At 43.7% G+C, this 5,448-nt stretch overlaps 1 non-coding gene across 1 annotated transcript; it reads left to right on the plus strand.

Annotated features, from left to right (window-relative positions):
* Positions 1-4,827: 4,827 nt before the first annotated feature.
* trnal-uaa (transfer RNA leucine (anticodon UAA)) lies at positions 4,828-4,911 on the plus strand. The gene has a single exon. It is a non-coding gene; the product is annotated as a tRNA-Leu (tRNA).
* Positions 4,912-5,448: the final 537 nt, after the last annotated feature.

Consider the following 5,448-nt stretch of genomic DNA (forward strand, 5'->3'; position numbering starts at 1 on the left):
CTCAAGTGCACCACTTGGGGAATTTTGCATTGTTGAAGATTTCACTTTCGGATGAAATGTTAAAGTGAAGCTCTGTCTGCACCCTCGGGTGGATATGAAAGTTCCCAGTGCATTACTCGAAAAATAATAGGAGAGTTGCCTCCTTGTCAATATTATTAAAAATGTTCGTAAATGCTCACTGAAAGCCGATGTGTATGTGTTTGTATGTGGGGTTGGGGTTGAAGCCCAGTTTCTCTCAGAGACAGAATGCAGGTTCTCACAGAAACAGGATAGCCGAGTGGTTAAGGTGTTGGCCTTAAAACTCAATGGGGTTGTCCCGCGTGGGTTCGCACACCACTCCTGGTATCTCTTCAATTTAACGCGTATTTCCTCCCATTCTGATCAGTGAGACCGTATTTTCATCGGTTGAATCAGCAATTTTATGTAACAATGTGACACTCTGAACCGATAATGAAATGAAATTGTGAAATGTATCTGTGTCGCTCGGTCTCTACCTCTCTCTCTCTCTTCAGAGAGTTGTGTTTGTGTTTGTATGTTTGAGTCTTTGTCTCTCTCAGTCTGACTCACTCTGTCTGTCCCTGTTTCTCCGTTTGTCTCTGTCTCTCAATCTGTCTCTTTCTCACGGTGCCACGTCTGTTCCAATGGGATTCTCTCAGACTTTTTGTCTGACTGGCTCTCTCTTTCCCATCATTTCGGTCTGTCCATGTCTTTGCCTGTCTCTGTGAGTCCCTGCCTGTAAGCTGAGAAGTATTTCCATCGTTTTCTGTTTTAGTCTCTATCGCTCTCTCTCCATCTGTCTCTCTCCATGTCATTGTCTTTATCTCACTCTTACCCTCTCTCTCTTAATAGATCACACACACACACATCTCTGTATATGTATGCATTTGAGTCTTTTTCTCACTAAGTCTGCCTCTCCTTCTCAGTCTTACTCTTTCTGTCTCTCGTTGTCTCTATCTCGCTGTCTGTCTCTCCCTGTTTGTCGGTTTGTCTCTGTCTCTCAATGTGTCTGTCGACTTCTCATGGTGTCCAGTTCTGTGCACAGCTCGATTCCGGCTCTGACAGAGCTGCTACCTGTAAGTTCCTCGTTAGTATAGTGGTGAGTATCCTCGCTTGTCACGCGGGAGACCGCGGTTCAATTCCGTGTCTGGAAGCCAGGTGTTTCAGAATGTAGAATTTTACTTCTGTTTCTTGGTAGAGATTCATATTAAAAAGTTCCAGAGCAATATCGAACTGGAAAAATACACGGAGAGGAGATTGCCTCTTCCAGATTTTTAGTAAACGGAGACTTTTACAGGATTCTTTGGCCGTCTGCTGCACAGAGATGGATGACTGAGTTTCTTCTGTGTAACGTTTAAGAAGACAGAGTCGCATTCGAAGTGGCCGAGTGGTTAAGACGATGGATTAAAAATCCATTGGGTTTTCCCTGCGTAGTTTTGAATCCTGTCCACTACGATTCTCGGCATTTTTTCATTCCATTTCACAATTTAACCAGAACTTTGCAAAACTGATCCTGAGATAGATGGTATAACGTCCCACACCTTTCAACACTGACATTTTTTTCTCATTTTTATTAATCTGCAATATTTACGATACATACGGATAGGAAAACACAAAAATCAGTCAAAGTTGCGACAGTGAGTCAGCCTGTCTATCCCTTTATATGTTTGAGGCATCTGTGCATGTCCGTTGGTGCGTGTAAATTTTTGGTTTTGTATGTGGGTGTGTCTCTGTGTCTGTCGATCTGTATATATGTCTCTGTGTGTGTGCAACTGTCTGTGGAAATCATCACCATGAATTTGGTATGTCCTGGAAATTATAAAAAAGACTTGGGGAAAATAAGACGGTTGTGGACGTTTGTATCGACTTTGGTTCAGTGGCAGCATTCTCGACTGAATCAGGAGTTTGTGTGTTCAAGTCGCACTCCTTGGACTTGAGCATATCATCTTGGCTAACACTCAAGTGCAGCACTTGGGGAATTTTGCAATGTTGAAGCTGTTGACTTTCGGATGAAATGTTAAATTGAAGCTGAGTCTGCACCCTCGGGTGGATATGAAAGGTCCCAGAGACTTACTCGAAACAGAGTAGGAGAGTTGCCCCCGTGTCAATATTACTAAAAATGTTCGTAAATGCTCACTGAAAGCCGACATATATGTGTGTCTGTGGGGGTGGGGTTGAAGCCCAGTTTCTCACAGAGACAGAATCCATATTCTGACAAGACCAGGATGGCCGAGTGGTTAAGGCGTTGGCCTTAAAATTAAATGGGATGTTTCCCGCGTGTTCTCGTAGCTGACTCCTGGTACTTCTTTAATTTAACACGGATTTCCTCCCATTCTCATCAGTGATACCCGATTTTTATCTGTTGAATGTGCAACTCTGTGACACTCTGAGCCGATAATGAAATGAAATTGTGAAATGTATCGGTGTCGCTCGGTCTCTGCCTCTCTCTTTCTTTAGAGAGGTGTGTTTGTGTTTGTGTGTTTTTCACTCTCAGTCTGACTCACTCTGTCTGTTCCTGTGTCTCTGTCTCTTTCCCACGGTGTCCAGTTCTGTTCCAATGGGAATCTCTGAGACTCTTTGTAAGACTGACTCTCTCTTTGCCATCATTTCTGTCTGTCCATGTCTTTGCCTGCCTCTGTTAGTTCCTGTCTCTAACCTGCTGAGTATTTCCAGCATTAGTTTTCTATTTCTGACACTCTCTATCTGTCGCTCTCTCTCCTTGTCACTGTCTTTATTACTCTCTTTCTCTCACTCTTTCCCTCTCTCTTTATAGATCACACACACACATCTCTGTATATGTGTGTGTTTGAGTCTTTTTCTCACTCAGTCTGCCTCTCCTTCTCAGTCTCACATTTTCTGTCTCTCATTGTCTCTATCTCGCTGTCTGTCTCTCCCTGTTTGTCAGTTTGTCTCTGTCTCTCAATGTGTCTGTCGTCTTCTCATGGTGTCCAGTTCCATTCACAGCTCGCTTCCTGCTCTGATAGAACTCATGCTCGTTAGTATAGTGGTGAGTATCCCCGCCTCTTCCTACGGAGACCGTGGTTCTACTTCCCGACGCGGTGGCAGCATTTACAAAATGCAGAATTTTACTTGTTTCTTGGTGTTGATTCATATTAAAAAGTTCCAGAGCAATATAGAACAGTACAAATACAGGAAGAGGAGATTGCCTCTTCCAGCTTTTTAGCAAACGGAGACTTTTTCCGGATTCTGTGGCCGTCTGCTGCACAGAGATGGATGACTGAGTTTTATCTGAGTAACATTTATTGATGCAGCGAGCCAGTAGTCGTGGCCGAGTGGGTAAGACAATGGACAAAAAATCCATCGGGGTTTCTCTGCGCAGTTTTGAATCCTGCTGACTATGTTTCTCAGCATATTTCATTCTGTTTCACAATTTAACCACGTTACTGCAAAACTGATTCTGAGATAGATGGAGCAACGTCCCACATCTTTCGATGCAGCCGCTGTTTTCTTTCTTACATTAATCTGCAGTATTCACGATACATACGGATAGAAAAACGCAAAAACCAGCCAAAGTAGCCTCAGTGACCCTGCCTGTCTATCCATCTATTTGTCTAAGGCAACCTGTGTATATCTTGATCTGAGTGTCATGGTACATCAGTCATTGAAAGTTGGCATGTAGGTGCAGCAGGCGGTGAAGAAAACAAATGGCATGTTCGCCTTCATAGCTAGGGGATTTGAGTATGGGAGCAGGAAGATATTACTGCAGTTGTACAGGGCCTTGGTGAGGTCACACCTGGAATATTATGTTCAGTTTTGGTCCCCGAATCTGAGGAAGGACGTCCTTGCTATTGAGGGAGTACAGCGAAGGTTCACCAGCATGATTCCCGGGATGGCAGGATTGACATATGAGGAGAGACTGGATCAACTGGGCTGGTATCCACTGGAGTTTAGAAGAATGAGAGGGGATCTCACAGAAACATATAAAATTCTGACGAGATTGGAGGCTGGAAGAATGTTCTCATTGCTGGGGAGTTTGAGACCAAGGATTACAGTCTAAAAATAAGGGGTAAGCCATTTATGACCGAGATGAGGAGAAACGTCTTCACTCAGAGAATGGTTTACCTGTGAAATTTTCTACCGCAGAAAGTCGTTGAGGCCAGTTCATTAGATATATTCAAAAGGGAGTTAGATATGGCCCTTATGGCTAAAGAGATCAAGTGGTATGGAGAGAAAGCAGGAAAGGGGTAAAAGAGGTTGAATGATGAGCCATGATCTTATTGAATGGTGGTGCAGGCTCGAAGGGCCGAATGGCATATTCCTGCAACTAATTTCTATGTTTCTATGGTGATGCATGTATATTTTCTTTTATTGTGTGTGCGCGTGTCTGTGTATGTCTATCTGTATGTATGTCTCTGTGTATGTGCAACTGTCTGTGGAAATCATCACCATGAATTTGGTACGTCCTGGAACTTTTAAAACACTTGGGGAAAATAATACGGTTGTGATCTTTGGTATCGGTTTTGGTTCAGTGGCTCCATTCTCGACTGAATCAGGAGGTTGTGTGTGTAAGTCCCACTCCTGAGACTTGAACACATCATCTTGGATGACACTCAAATGCAGTATTTGGGGAATTTTGCATTGTTGAAGCTGTTGACCATCGGCTGAAATTTTAAATTGAAGCTCCATTTGCACCCTCGGGTGGATGTGAAAGTTCCCAGAGCCTTCGTCGAAAAAGAATAGGAGAGTTGCGCCCGTGTCAATATTACGAAAAATGTTCGTAAATGCTCCCTGAAATGCTCTGTGTCTGTGTGGGTGGAGCTGAAGTCCAGATTCTCACAGAGGCAGAGTCCAACCATTGACAGGATCAGGACCAGGATGGCCGAGTTGTAAAGGCGTTGCATTTAAGATGTAATGGGTTATATACTCGTGTGGGTTCAAACCCCACTCCTGGTGATTCCTTAATTAAACAGAGATTTTTCCCATCCTGCCGAGTGATACCCGATTTTCATCTGCTGAATCTCCAATTTTCTGCAACGATGTGACATTCTGAGCCGACAATGAAATGAAATTGTGAAATGTATCTGTGTTGCTCGGTCTCTGCCACTCTCTCTGTTTAGAGAGCTGTGAATGTGTTTGAGTCATTGTCTCTCTCAGTCTGCCTCTCTCTGACACACTCTCTCTGTCCCTGTTTCTCTGTTTGTCCCTGTCTCTCAATCTGTCTCTTTCTCACGGTGTCTCGTTCTGTTGCAATGGGATTCTCTCAGACTCTCAGTCTGACTGCCTATCTCAGTCGCATTATCTCTGTCTGTCCATGTCTTTGCCTGTCTCTGTTAATCCCTGTCTCTAACCTGATAAATATTTCCATTATGTTCTGTTTTTTTCTCTATGGCTCTCTCTCTATCTGTCTTTCTCTCTATCTGTCGCCCTCTTTGTCTCTCTCTTTGTCCCTCTCCTTTTCTCTGTCATTCCATCACTATTTGCCTCCCTCTC

The sequence above is a fragment of the Pristiophorus japonicus genome, chromosome 23, assembly GCF_044704955.1.
Source record: "Pristiophorus japonicus isolate sPriJap1 chromosome 23, sPriJap1.hap1, whole genome shotgun sequence".
NCBI lineage: Eukaryota > Metazoa > Chordata > Chondrichthyes > Pristiophoridae > Pristiophorus > Pristiophorus japonicus.